General features: G+C 38.9%; 1 protein-coding gene across 1 annotated transcript in view; it reads left to right on the top strand.

The window, feature by feature from the left end:
- The first annotated feature begins 922 nt into the window (after positions 1-922).
- Positions 923-13,862, top strand: part of CELF6 (CUGBP Elav-like family member 6) — a 135,308-nt gene continuing 122,368 nt past the window's right edge. The window contains exon 1 of the mRNA XM_051981957.1: positions 923-1,098. The gene's annotated coding sequence lies outside the window, so the exon portion shown is untranslated. The remainder of the gene's footprint in view (positions 1,099-13,862) is intronic.

Here is a 13,862-nt window from a genome sequence, read left to right as displayed (position 1 = left end):
TCTCCCTCCCCTCCCACCAGCAGATTGTAAACTCCTCTAGGACAAAGATTGTATCTTTCTGTCTTTGGTACTGGACACAGTACAGTAGCCTCTAGGTATTTAATAAAATATTGGGTTGAAATTAGGTCTTTGCTTTGCCTCTTTTGAAAAGGCTGTGGCCACAGGTGCCAGGTTTTGAGTCCAAAGTCCAATTACAAGACTGAATTAAAAAAAAAAAAAAAGACAGTTGAATTTTGATGGTGTCCATGAAAGCATGGAGTTCACCCTTTTCTCTCCGACCATGTTTTAGGGTCTCTTGGCAGACAATCTGAAGTCACAAGATATCTCTTCTCAAATCTCTGTCTCTGTATCTCTGTGTGTCTGTCTCTGTCTCTCTGTATGTGTGTGTCTCTCTGTTTCTGTCTTTCCTGCTGTCTCTGTCTGTGTCTCTGTCTCACTGCAGAAGTGGGGACTGAACGTTGGAGAGCTTCAAAGCTGATCCCCTCCCCCCTCACCACTCCATTTGCCAGCGTCTGAAGCTGTCAGAGAAAGGAGCATGTCGGGAAGAAGGCCTCAAAAATGAGGGGAAAAAGAGATGTAGGGAGGGATTAAAAATGAGTATGGAAAAGAAAGGGGCTAGGAGGGAGTGAAGGGTGCTGATGCTGAAGGGTGCGGGAAGGGCCCTGGGAGACAAGAGGTGAGAACACCCTAGGGAGGGAGGAGGTTCTCTGGAGGGTGAGGGAGAGCTCCGAAAGGTGAAAGGTTGGGAATTAAGGGAATGGGGGTGGAGAGGCTACTCGGAAGACACGGGATACCCATGAGTAAGAAGGGGATGCTCTAGAGCTATCAGGAGCTGAAGAGACGCAGGGGAGGTGAGAGGCTTGCTCAGAAGAGGTGTCGTGTTCGGATAATTCGAGGTGGACACTGAGGGTGTCCACTAGGGTGTAGCCCCCCCTTCCCCGCCTCCACTTAGCCCTGCCCACGGCCACGACGTAGAGCTCTCCCCTCTGCTCCCCTCTGCCTTCGCCCCTGCAGCAGCAGCAGCTTTCCAGGTAGTAGTGCCCCGTCCTCCACTCCGGCTCAACCCCAAGCCAGCTCCTGAGAGGATCTCCCTGGTAGGTAAGTCTGGGCTCGTCGGGGAAGGGGCGCGACCACCAGACACCCAGGGAAAGGGGGAGAGGATGGACCTGGGGAGGGAAGACAGGGTGACTGGCTACAGGTGGGTGTGGTTGTGGCCCCGCCCCAGCTCCTCCATTGGCTGGTACCCCAGTGTTCTAAGAGGGGAGGGGTCTTCGCTTGGCTGTTTGAGTCCCCGAGTCCACAAAGCGAAATGTCTCCTGCGTCAAACTGCGCCCCCACATATTCCCTCTCCCCCGCTCACTCTCCACCCCTCCCCCAGCCCTGACATTCATTCCTGGGGCCCAGCTCCTCCCCCTCCTCGCCGGGGATGGGGACGGGGCTGGAGGGAAGGGGAGAGGGGACAGCAGGAGGGAGAGTCTTTGGGGAATAGAGGTTCTCGGGCTGGGGTCAGGGATTCGGGCCTCAGCAGTGGAAGGGGATGGTGCTGAGGGACTGATCGGGGATCTCGGACCCCGAGGGTCCCTCGGATTGGGAACTGCAGCAGGTGGCACCTGGATGCTGAAGGGGCTAGTTGGGGCAGGGGCGGGGAGAGACAATGGAGGGACTTAAGAGATGCTCCTGGGTGGGCGGATGACGGACCTTGAGAAGCTGAGGTGGCCCTCGGTCCCTTTCCCACGATGGTGAGCAAGTCCTGTGTGTGTGTGTGGCTCCCTGTGAGTGTCTACGGCTCCATTTGTGTGGTGCAGGTGTGGGGGTAGCTGTGTTCGGATGTAATTGCACAGGAGACAATTAAGACCGTTCTTAGCTCCCAGGCACCTGGATGCAAGGCGAGAGCCTTATCTCCTTATACTTGCTCCTCTTGGTAGAAGGTATCCCACTGTATTTGTGTACCAAGTGACTGGCATCTAGGAGGCGATTAATAAGGGCTTGCTGGTCGATTCAAAGTAAACAGAAGCATCCCATGGAAGACCTGGAAAAGAGCTGTAGCTGTCCACATTTATCATTCACTTCCTCCTGTCTGACTCTTGGGAGTGTCCAGGAAGATGCCCTGTCTAGCTGTCCCCTTCTAAGTTCACCCCCTGTGGGCCAGTTGGGCGAGTGGATCTAGGCTCTTTGGCCAGGCAGGAGGCCAAAGCTGTTGGCCGGCTGCCTGGTCCAGCCCAGGGACCCTGAAGCTGTAGAAAAAGGGAGGCAGGCCAAACACCAAGCCTGTTACATAACCTGGCTCATGTACTGCCTCTGGGTGTGTCTCTATGAGTGTTGGAGAGGAGACAAAGTGTTAAAAGAAATTAGAAAACGCAGAGTCAAAGAAAATGATAATGTTTGTCTAAAAGTCCATTATTATTTTTTTCCCAGACCCTTAAATGTCAAAAGTGAGATTAGAGATTCAATCAACAAAATCTGGGAGGAAGGGAAGAAACAACTTGATATAAGAACAGCAGGAATTAGAACCTCACAACTTCAGTTCAGTATAAATTACCTTTGAGGTTGTAGTCAATTAGCTGGTGCCTCTTTGTGTACATTCATTTATGTTTTCCATATAAAATCATTAGTCCTTCCCTGCCTTGGAAACATTTCAAGGTCAGACAGATCCAGAGAAACTGTTTTTTTTTTTGTTTTTTGTTTTTTGTTTTGTTTTGTTTTAGGAAAGTACTCCCATTGGGAAAAAAACATTTTCCCCAGCAATCCCCATGGCCTTCCAGCCCTGGAGGTAGCCCCCAAACATTGGCCACAGCAGGGCACAGCAGTGGCACAAGAACACAGCTATAGATCTTGACATATGAATACACATGGACAAAGTTACACACATGGCTTACCCCAGCTTGATACAGAAGAGGCTTCTATTGATTAATAATAATTAAAGCTAACATTTATATATCACTTTAAAGTTTACAAAGCATTTCATGTAGATTTCTTCATTTGATTCTCAAAGCTCTTTGAAGGGAAATATATATGTGTGTTTGTGTATACATATATATTATTATTATTATTATTATTATTCCCATTTTACAGATAGGAAGTTGACTAAATAGACAGAAATCAGAGTATTGCCAATTTGAATTTATTATTGATCCCCATAGACCAAGTCTATATAAACAAGAGGCCCTAAAGGGTTAAAAGAAATAAATGATTTGTCCCTGGTTCCAAGACACTGAGTCTAGACTGAGGGCTTGAGGAGAATTGAAAAAAGTAGAAGCTGAGCTAGTCTAGGCCTGCCTGCAAGAGGTAATTTACCTTCAGAAGGGCATGTTTAGAGTTGGTTACGCTAAGCAGGGAAGGCCCATTGCTAAAATCAAGGAGGGAAGCGAGTAAATTGTATATATTGGTTTCTCTTAGTTAAAACAGAATCTTATTACAATGGAGGAAGAAGGATAAGTATGAAGAAGCCAAATCTTGGTCAAAGCTGGTAAATCTGTCCTCACTTTCCCACAACAGGCTAGATAGGTCAGGGTCTTATCAATAAGTCAGTTTTGTGAATGGGCTCCCAGACTGCAGTTCCCAGAGCTGCCCCTTTTTCATCCCTTCCTAGCAGCTACCCCTTCTTCTTCTTCTTCTTCTTCCCTTTTTGGTCTCCCGCAGCTCCCTGCTTTGATGAAGGCCTTTGGTCCCTTCCCCCCCCCCATATTAACTCTAAACACAACTCCCCATAACTTGAGTGAGAGCTCATAGGCTCCAAGTCCCCCATTAAAATTTATATACCATTAAAATTCTGCCTAAACAATCCTTTGGCATTTAACCTGGCCAAAGGTCCTGTGATCCATCCCTTCTCCTCGGGGTAATATTCTAGAGAAGAGGAGGGGGACCCCAAGTACAGACCCTATGACTATATGGACTGCCAAATGCCCAACCCTACCACCTGGAGAGAGAGAGATACTGTGATCTCAGGAGCAACAGGCAGCATCTGTTCCCATCTGCCCAATTTACATGGGGAACCTTATTGACTGAGAAGGAAATCTTGGATTAAAACCAAGTGCTGGATCAGCCATCTGCCCAGAGCATAGAGCCCAAAGCTGGAAACAGACACACATAAAGGACCATATCAACAAAATCCCTTATAGACTAAAGTGTCTATTACGTGCAGGCACACAGGTATTTAGCTGCAAATGCCATGATTCTAGGCCAGATTTCATTCTCACACTGCTCTATCATGTCTCCTATCTGAGGAGAGTTAGTCTTTATAATTGCTTGGAAAAATTTGGTATTGCATGATTCCACTTGGAACTTATAAAATAACTTTTAGACAGCAACAATAATAATAACTGCATAGAAATACAATGATATTTCATTTGAATATCACAAAAACCCAAGAAGACAGGTACGTACTATAGATTTTTTTTTTGTCCCCAAAAACCTGTAATTTCATTAATATGGGAAACTCTTGGTGAGGAAAGCCAGTTCACCAAAGCAGACTGGCCCACTTAAAAACATGTTGTTTTTGAGAACTAGCCGGAACATGGAGTGGTTAGTGACTTGCCCAGGGTCACTTAGTCTATGTCAGAGGGGGACTTGAACCAGGTCTTTCTAAAATAAACCCTATGCCATCAGATTTCCCTTCTGCTGGTCATAGGCATCTAGGGCTACCCTGGAAGTCAGGAACATCTAGATGCAACTGTAATTCTGAATAAGTCATTTAACTGCTAAGTAACCTCAAAAACTCTCCAAAACTATAAGTTGTGGAGTGAATACTGACATATATGTGTAGAAGGATCTCTCTAAAGCAATGAAATCACAGCTACTGTCTCATAATAGTTTATAGACAATGAAATTGAAATCAGAGAAGGTAAGTTGTCTATGATCACACAGTAAAGAGCACAGGTGAAGTCTAGCCTAGATCTCTGATTCAACAACCCAGGAAGGGGCTATATGACTTTGGGGTAAGAGAAATTTTTATGAATGGAAAGAGGGAAGAGATAGAAAGCAGTGTTAACTCCCCAGTCAATCAGATCCATCTCCAGGAGCTCAGAACTCTCTGTCTACTGTTCCATCTAATATCCTCACAATAGGGCCCACGATGCAGGGTCCCTCTCCCCAACTTTAATGTTGTTGTTGTTCAGTCATGTCCAACTCTTTGTGATCCCATTTGGCATTTTCTTGCCAGATATACTAGAGGGGTCTGCCCTTTGCTTATCCAGCTCACTTTCCAGGTGCGGAAACTGAAGCAAACAGGGTTAAATGATGTGCCCAGGTAGGAAGTGTCTGAAGCTAGATTTGAACTCATGAAGATGAGTCCTCAGCACTCTATCCACTGTGCTACCCAGCTGCCTTTGTACATGTGCCATTGTTCTTGAGAAGGAAAAGTGTTAAAGGCATAATTAAGAAAATAATGGAGGGAATTGTTGTGAAGCTTAATTCAAAACCAGAAGATGTGACATGATCTCTAAATATTCCAGGTAGAGTTTGGGAGTGAGGCCTGGGTCTTTAAATGCAATAATTTAGTGAATAAGATGCTAGGCAATGTATTTCAAAACCTAGAATGCAGGGTAGGAGAAAGCACTGAAGTTATACAATAGCTGGACAGGTAAGGGGTATCTGAAAAAAGGACCTTTTTAGGTCCTATAAGAATAGGGAGAAGGCAGAGACATAAAGAGAGATGACTTGAGAAATCTTTGTTGCTCACCCTCAGATTGGCAGATACAATTTGGATGATTTTTATGACCCCTGATAAGGGGTGAGAAAGAAGAAGCAAAAGGAGGGAGGAATGGATCCTTAAAATTCTGTTTCTGGGAGGTGGAAGCAACATCAAGTATTACCAGGGTCAGCAGCAGTGTATTTCCATAGTTTAGGATGAAATATTTAATAAGTTAAAGTTTAATAAAGCTTAATTGGAGTGAATGAAAAAATAATGGCTCTAATTTCCTCAGAAGTAATTGAGTTTAGAATGATACCTTTTTCACCCTGAGGTGAGGGGACATGGACAGCCCAAAGAAACCTTAGTTTTCTGTTTTTCAGGTTTGAACAGGAGAGCGGGGTGCACAAATTGCCAAGCCTTGAATCCTGAATCTTGAACTTCATTGCCCTCTTCCCTTCTTTTTCCTCCTTTAAAGCTTTCTCTATTAATCTTATCCTGTGGAAATCTTTCATGAATTTCTGTAGCATTTAGTGATACAGCCTGGACCACATTATCTCCCACTTGATTTTATGTCCCTTTAAAATTGTTTTCTAGCTGTTTCATGCCATTAAGTCTCAAGGGCAGAATGCATCTTCTTATCTTGTAATTTCTGACTCTATGAATCTTCCTTCCTGTCTGCTCACAAGCCAAGTGGTCATTCTGATTCTGCTTGAAGACCTCCAAGTGTATGTGTTGGGGGCAGGGGACCCACTAACCCTCAAAGCAGCCCATTCATTAAACTTTTGGACAGCTCTGATTGTTAGGAAATTTTTCCTGACATAATAGCCTCAAGTTGTCTCTTGACAATTTCAATCCTTTGTTCCGGGTTCTGCCCTCTAAGGCAAGCAGAAAAAGTGTTAATCCCTTCACGACATGACAGACTTCCAAATAACTGAAGATGTCTGTATATTCTTTCTTAATTAATATTCTCTTCTCCAAGCCTAACATCCCCAAATCTTTCATCTGCTCTTTATATAACATGCGTGACAGTCCCTTAGTTACCCTGGCCCCCTTCTTTTGGACATACTTCTCTTAAAATTAAGCAAATGTAAATTAAACCAACATAATCAAAAATACAATGAATCAAAGTACTCCAAAGCCAAATGTAAATTATCTTGGACTTATTCATCATTTTACATTTAGCTCCACCCTTTTTGATGCAATGGGAGTTAGTTCTACTAGTGTCTGATTAAATTGATATTTAAGGAGGATTAATCTGAGAACAGAAGCCTGAGATAGATTGGAAGGCAAAATATGGAAATCAAGAAGTCTAGTCCAATTAGAAGATTACTGTGAAAGTTCAGGCAGGAGGTAATGTATGAAGGCATAAATTATAGTACTGACCAATGGAACAGGATGAATGTCAAAAACATAATGAAAGTAGAACTTCCAGTTTGGGGTAGAATGATGATAACATTATCAGAAACACAGAAACCAGAATAGAGAACCAGGTGGGACAGATAAACAGAACCAATCACATTTGAGACAATGACCAAGAATGTCCTGTGAAAGCATTTTTGTAAAAAATGTGAAAAGAAAGATAAGGCCCAATATGAGCTAGTTTACCATAAATTCTAACAATAAAAATGTTGTTTCATTTTGTTTTGTTTTGTTTTTTTTATTTTGTTGGGATCAAGAAAGGAGGATCAAGGAAGGAACCCTTCCTGTCAGAGAAGGGTAGAAATATGGTAATGAATAATGAAGAGAATATAGAAATACTTAATTCCAATTTTGTTTTTCTCACCAGAGATTGATCATTAGGCTCAAAAAGAATATAACAAAAATGCTTTATAGGCAATCAAAATTCAAGACAAATAAAATTATTCTAAGATCCTCTTTTTACTCTCTCTGAGCGCAAGTCACTTGGCCCACAAAAATTACCCTCCTGATAATGGGAAAAAATTGTAGATTTCATTGATGAGAATAAAACAAACTCCTGAAAATTTTCAAAGAAAGAGTTTTTTTTCCTTTAAAACTAGAGACCATGAACTTGATATTCTAATAAAATTTTAGGATGGATTACTAAAGGCACATTTTGTAATAACTCAGAAAGAAAGATGGTGATCTCTAACAGCCAAACTAGAATTATTAATAATAAGAAATTCCATAAAACCCAAGGAGCTAAAAGACAGAAAGAAATGTCTCATATGTATCAAAATATTAGTAGCAATACTTTTTGTATTAAAAACTGGAAAGAAAGTAGATGCCATTGATTGGGAAATGGGTAGATAAATAAATAATTACCAATAAAATAAATAAATGATAATACATGAACATAATGGAATATGTCCTATAAAAAACAATGAATATGAAGAAATTTAAGAAGAATGGGAAGACTTACATGAACTGATGCAGAGCAAAATAAATAGAACTAGAAAAACAATGTTCATAATTATTACGACAATGTAAATAGAGAGAAACAAGCAAAAAAAAAAAAAAAATTCCAGACACTTTGAATTCTATGCAATTACAATGACCAAGGAACCTGGCCTAGACAAGAGTTGAGAAAATACACTTCCCTTTTTTCTTTATAAAAGACAAAAGACTAGGTATGAAATGTTGCATATGCTAAGACTGATGTGTTGATTGGTTTTTCTGAACTACTTTCTTCTGTATTGTTTGTTACAAGAAATGGCTCCCTAAGTGGAATAAAGGAAGGTATATTTTTTTTTAAATGAAGGCAATGTGAAGACCAAACATAGCAGTTAAAAAAAAAATTAAACCCAGTATGATAAATGATGTGCATTATCTTTTGACAGGATTATGAAGATCAAAAGAATGCCAAGGACAGAGTATATATGGATTTTAACAAAACATTTTGCCAAATTCCTTCAATGATATCTTAGTGGAAAAGATGGAGAGATAGGGACTGTGTGATAATCAAATTTAGATGGGCATAGAACTGGTTGAAGGACAGAATCCAAAGAATGGTAGTTAATTGAACATTGTAATCTTGGAGGGATGTCTCTAGTGGAATACCCCAAAAATCTGTCCTTGTCCTGGGTATTTTAAGCATTTTTGTCAATGATTTGAATAAAAATATTCAATATTTAATAAATTTTTGAATGCCAGAAAACTGGCAAGGAGAATTAGTAAATCGAATGACAAAATTAGGATCCAAAAAACTGTAACAGACTGAAATAGTGGACTAAAAAAATCTAAGATGAAATTTAATAAAGAAAAAATGGAAAGTCCTTCCTTTAGTGGTTGTTGTTGCTGTGTTTTAAATCTACCACATAAGTACAGAATTGGGCAGAAAAAGAGGGTTGGGGCAGAGATAGGGAAGAAGGTAAATGTGGCTAGAAGGCATTTTATGTAACAAAAAAGATTTAAGCTTTCCATTGGTCTGTTAATTCAATATAAGCCAAATGTATGATATAACAGCCAAAAAAAGCATAGGCTTTTGTGAGCTTAAGCTACATTAATAAAAATAATGTTTTGAGCAAGAGAACTGGTATTTTTCCTGTATTCTGTCTTAGACCCCATCTGGAGTATTGTGTCCAGTTTAAGCTCACACATTTTAGAAAGGATATTAATAAGTGTGAGAAGAAAATACTAACAAAAATATTAACAAGATAGGGATAAGGATTAGGCCTCTGATTTTATTATTATAGGGAGCATTCAGGTGAGGGAACTTCCTCTACCAATACAACTCAATTCCTTCACTGCAACTAACAGTCTCACAGAGATCCCTCAGTTTAATAAGCAATTAATTTTCCAGGGTCCCACAACTGGGATGTGTCAGAAACAGGATCTGAACCCAAGTCTTCCTGATCAGCTCCCATATTGTTCCAAAACCTAACCAAATAAATAATGAGCCAAATGTATAAAGTAATCTCTGTGCAGGAGAGAACATAATTTTAAAGAAATTAAAGAATCACTTTTTGAGAAGTATTTCTGAATAAAGTCTACTCTACTTTAAAAATTCCCTAAGTGGAATAAAGGAAGGTATATTTTTTTAAAATGAAGGCAATGTGAAGACCACCAGCAGCCATGTAAAAATCTCCAGTGAAGGAGAACCTTCTACTACTACCCAAGGCAGACCATTACATTTCAGGGCTACTTTAACTATTAGGAAGTTGTTCTGGGTCATATCTAACTTAGGCCAGTGGTTCAGGTACAGGAAAAGAAGTTTCCTTTATCAAGGATATGAAGCATTAGTTCAAATAGCCACAATTGCCTCTGTCCCCAGCTGTGTCATATGAGTTCAAAGGCTGAAACCATCTTGAAGATGATTTCATTGTCTGCAAGAGGCAGCCATTGCTCCATTGACAGAAGGTGTTTTCTGATATCCGATATCTACCTTTCTGCTACTTCCATCCATGGCACCTTCTAGGGCCAAGTAAACAGACCAAATCTCTCTTCATATGAGAGGTCTTCAAATACTTACAAACTGTGATTTTATCTCCTCTTCTCAAGGGTAAATATCATCATTTCCTAGAATCAGTCCTTCTGTATATAGCAAGACCCTCTAATCCCTTCAACATTCTGCTTGCTTATAACAATCTCCTAATATGTGGTCCTCAGAACTAGAGCTTAGTGGATCGTAGCCTCTGGATGTGATCTGACCAGAAGAGAGAACAATTCACCACTTCCCTCATTTTATCCACTACATTTTTTTAAAATGTAATCTAAGATTACATTAGCTTTACATTAGGGGCTCTTATGTTACTCTATGGCTTCATATGGATCTTAGAGTCAACTGAAACCCCTGGACATTTTTCACATGAACTATTTTCTAGATACTCCAATTCTGTACTTATGCAGCTTTTTTTTTAAATCCAAATATAAGACTTCACATTTGTCCCTATTAGATTTCATTTTACTCATTTTAGCTCATTGTTCTAGACTGTCAAGTTATATTTGGATCCTGATTTTGTCATCCAATGTGTTAGCTATCTCTTTCTACTTAATGTCATATGGAATTTTGATAAGCATTCCCCTGAAATGAAAAATACCACAGATGGTACTATTACCCAAAAAAGGCAACTGAGAAGACATCAGCAACTACGAACCCATATGCTGGCTTTCTCATCTCTAAAAAGTCTTTATGAGAATTATCCTTATGCATATGGAAGATTTTCTTGATGAAAATATTAGAACGGAACAGAGTGGCTTTCACATATGATGTTCCAAAGCAGATCACATCTTTGCAGCTACACAATTGATTGAGAGGTGTAGAGAACACAGGATATAACTATTTTTTGACTACCAACTTGATAAAGACATAACAGCTCTCCTCTGACAAAGCATATTCTGCTTTTATGATGATATCATAAAGAAGATCTTTATAGATAGAACCCTAGAAGTCACCTTACACAATAATCTCCTCTGGTTATAAATATCAAATAGAGTATAAAACAGGAAAACAGATGCTTGCTCAAGGTGTTTGGGAGAATCATGGAGAAAAGATGAAGTCTAAATGGAAGAATGATTTCAAATAGATAGTGAGATTCTTCAGATGCTCCTTTTGGCAGATAACATGCTAATTGCATCAAACCTTAAACTACAAATAGGCCATTTTGATGGGATTTATGATGACTCAAAAGATATCAACCTACCAATCCACAATGGGATAAAAACAAGAGGATAAAGAATGAATATTATCTAGATTATGAGATGTGATTGAATGGGCAGGTCAAGATCACTGCCCCTTCCTGGGTCACTACTTTGTCATGGTGGAGAAGTTTGTGTAGGTCAATGAAACTCTGAACTGTGCCATGCAAGGTAACCTAAGATGGACAGGTCACACTGGAGAATCTGACAAAAGATGATCCACTGGAAAAAGAAATGTCAAACCACTCCATTATCATTGTTAATTAAACCTATGGATTATTATTAAAATTAGTATTAAAATTAGCCTGATCTGCTATAGTCTCTGGGGTCACAAAGAGTCAGACATAATTAAACAAGTGAACAAGAACAAGAAAGAACATATGCTTTGTGTGGCACCATAGAAAAACATTGAAGAAAAAAAAAAAAAGGTGCATTTTATCCCAGTTGGGAAATTACAGAACTTCAAAATAGGGAGGAATCTCACAGGCTATTTAGTCAATCCATAATTAAATAAGTTTTCTCTCCTATGTACCAAGCAAATAATAATTCAGGTTTTCTTTGAATATTTATAGTAAAGAGAACCCACTACCTCCTGAGGAAGCTTGTTTCATTTTTAGATAGTTCTAGTTATTGAGATGTTTTGTCTTTTACTAAGATTAAATTGCCTCTTGCCAACTTTCAGCCATTTCTCCTAGTTTTGTCTTCTTTAACCAAACAGAGTAAGTCATCCCTGTTCTATGCTATAACCTATCAAATACTTGAAGACAACTATTATGTTCCCTTTCTGTTCAGTCTTTTCTTCTCAATATCTCCAGTTGCTTTATTTGATTCTTGTATGACATGATCTCAAAGTCTTTCAACATGGGTTGTTGCTCTTTTCAAGATACTCTATAGTTTTTCAATATCTGCCCTAAACAATGACACCTCAAATAAAACACAACACTCCGAGCAAAGTCTAACAAAGACAAAGCTTATTGGTTCTATGATCTTCCGTCTTTAAGAGGATACCTCTTCTAAAACAACCTAAGATTAAATAACTTTATCAATTGCTATGTCACACAAAGTTGACTCATATTAAACTCTTATTCTGTTCACTAAAACCTCCAGATCTTTTTTGGACAAATTGCTACTTCACTTGGATTTGCCAAGTTGGATTTTTTTTTAACCTCACATGTAAGATTTTATATTTATTCCTTATTTTATTGGGTTGGCAGCTAGGTGAAACAGTTGGGAAGATCTGGATTCAAATTCAGCCTCAAACACTTATTACTAATATGGTGTTGGGCTAATTTCTATATTTAATAAGCCATTCTTTACCTTTGTCCCAAGCCATTGATAAAAAAATGTTAAAAATCAGAGGACCAAGCACAGATCTCTGGAACTCCACACTTGAGAGCCTTTTCTGGATAATTAATTGTTAATAATCAAATTGTTAATGACTGTTTTTTAGATAAAGCCATTCAAGCAACTCTGAATCTCCCTAATCATGCTATCATTGAACTCTCTCCATATTTTATATAAGAATAATATGAAAGATTTTGTAAATTTTCCAAAATCTAAGTAAATTTTCCAAAAATTTTCCAAATTTCCAGTAAAATTTTCCAAAATCTAAGTAAATTATATCTGATCTACCAGTTTAGTAAACCAATTTTTTTAAAAAAAGGAATAAAATTCTATGATATGTACTTAATGAAGTCTTTCTGACATTTTATGATCATTGCTAAATGTTTATTAATTATCACTTTGACCATTTAGTTTAACATTTTCTTAGAAATTCCTTTTTAAAAAATCAGTACATTTCTCCTCTTCTATTTTCTACTAAAAGATCTATTTTTAAAATGTATTTCACAAATTTTATTTTGACAAGTCAATTGCTCACTAATAAATATACCCATAGTATGTTACATTAAACTTAGTGTTGGTCCAGAGCAGACCAGCCACTACAAGTCCTCATTTGCCAGCTTCAGCTGTAGGATCAATGGTTTCAAAGTTGAACAGAGTAGGAATGCAATTAATTTATCAAATAACTGGAAGCCAGTGAGCCAACCATTGTGACAAAGATCTATCAAGCCACAGCTTTATAAGAGTCATCATCAAGAAGATAATATGGCTCTGTTGGATTAGAGTTGGCAGCTTTGATTTGGCTCAAGTATCAACCAAAGGAAGACAATATTGCTGTAATCATTGTGGGAGAAATAAGTCTGTAGCTCAGACCTCACAGAATTAGAATGCTTGGGTTCAAGTCCTTCCTATAAGTCAATAATCTTCTCTAGGAAATTCTTGGATTCTGAAAGTTGTAGACCAAGTAGGTAAATCTACATTGGTAGAGGCAATTCCTTCATTGAAAGTTCCCGGGCCAATAAACTCAAAATCCTGGGATGTGTGTATGTATATGTGTCTGTTTTTAAATCACTGTATGTTTTTCAGTTTTTTTTCATTTTGTCAGTTCAAATAAGTTTTCCCATGATTCTCTGAATTTATCATATTTGTCATTCTTTATGTTATTACTCTTATTATAGTGCTCTGAGATATGTCAAAATAAATAGGTTGCTAGACTTAGAATCAAAAAGACCCAAATTCAAATCCCAGCTTTCACATTTATAACCTTTATGATATTAACCATGTCACTTGATCTCTT

Source organism: Antechinus flavipes, chromosome 2, assembly GCF_016432865.1.
Source record: "Antechinus flavipes isolate AdamAnt ecotype Samford, QLD, Australia chromosome 2, AdamAnt_v2, whole genome shotgun sequence".
NCBI classification, from domain to species: Eukaryota; Metazoa; Chordata; class Mammalia; order Dasyuromorphia; family Dasyuridae; genus Antechinus; species Antechinus flavipes.
The sequence above is the reverse complement of the archived record's forward strand: the minus strand, read 5'-3'. Positions and strand labels throughout refer to the sequence as shown.